The sequence below is a fragment of the Fukomys damarensis genome, unplaced genomic scaffold, assembly GCF_012274545.1.
Source record: "Fukomys damarensis isolate Sample0158 unplaced genomic scaffold, DMR_v1.0_HiC HiC_scaffold_20, whole genome shotgun sequence".
Classification (NCBI taxonomy): Eukaryota; Metazoa; Chordata; class Mammalia; order Rodentia; family Bathyergidae; genus Fukomys; species Fukomys damarensis.
In genome coordinates this window covers 36890488-36891222 of record NW_022900932.1, presented here as the reverse complement: position 1 = coordinate 36891222, position 735 = coordinate 36890488, and the positions used below count along the sequence as shown (strand labels likewise).

The following is a 735-nucleotide window of genomic DNA, read 5'->3' as shown; positions in this document are numbered from 1 at the left end:
GCCGCCCGCCCCTGAGCCGGGAGCCGGACCGAGGGCAGTGCACAGGGAAGCCTTCCTCAGGGCGACCCGCACCCGGCGGGGGAGTAGGCATGCGCAGTCCTAGCGCCCGGTGCTCTCCGGGTTTTCGCCGCGGCCCGGGAGGCCAGGCCCTGAGGGGACGAGGCCGGCCTGCTGGACGCACCCCGAGTTCTTTCCGCGCGGGTTACTGCTCCTAGGGCCTCCGCCCTGGCAGGACTGGCAGAGTTTGCAGCCTGGGCCGCTCTGTTACTTTTGCAGGAGTTAAGAAGGGAGTCTGTGGATAGGGGTTTGAAAATAGGCCTGAGAATTTGAGGTCCGACTGTAGGAGTGATCAACCGTAAGTGTCGGTAGGGAAGAAGATGCAAGTATAGTTCGCAAACTGGGCCCCGAGCCTGCCTTCCCGAAAGCTGAGCTTGCTTTCCCTGCCCTCAGACTCGCTCCAGCTGCTCAACGATCCGGCTGCGCCCCAATGATCTATCATCCTGACTACCGGGAAATCCTGCTCCCGTCTGGCCTCCCTTGGCGGCTTCCTAAAACCACGCAGCCTGTGCCTTTCTTGTTGAAGCTTCTGTTTTCCCCTCTCCCCGGTTCCGCGTTCCTGGAAAGTAAATAAAAGGGGTGTGGACCCCAGTCGCCCAATGGTGCGCATCCTGGCCCGGACCCCCTTAGGTCCGGGGCACAGCCCCCCTCCCGCGCAACCCCGCCCAGCCGGCCGCG

At 63.7% G+C, this 735-nt stretch overlaps 1 protein-coding gene across 2 annotated transcripts in view; it reads left to right on the top strand.

Annotated features, from left to right (window-relative positions):
* Positions 1–735, top strand: part of Sgms1 (sphingomyelin synthase 1) — a 287590-nt gene that overhangs the window by 784 nt on the left and 286071 nt on the right. The window contains exon 1 of one of the 2 annotated variants that reach the window (XM_010606275.3): positions 70–355. The exons of the other annotated variant lie outside the window; for it this stretch is intronic. The gene's annotated coding sequence lies outside the window, so the exon portion shown is untranslated. Of the gene's footprint in view, positions 1–69; positions 356–735 lie in introns of those variants that run through there. 2 annotated transcript variants of the gene reach the window in all.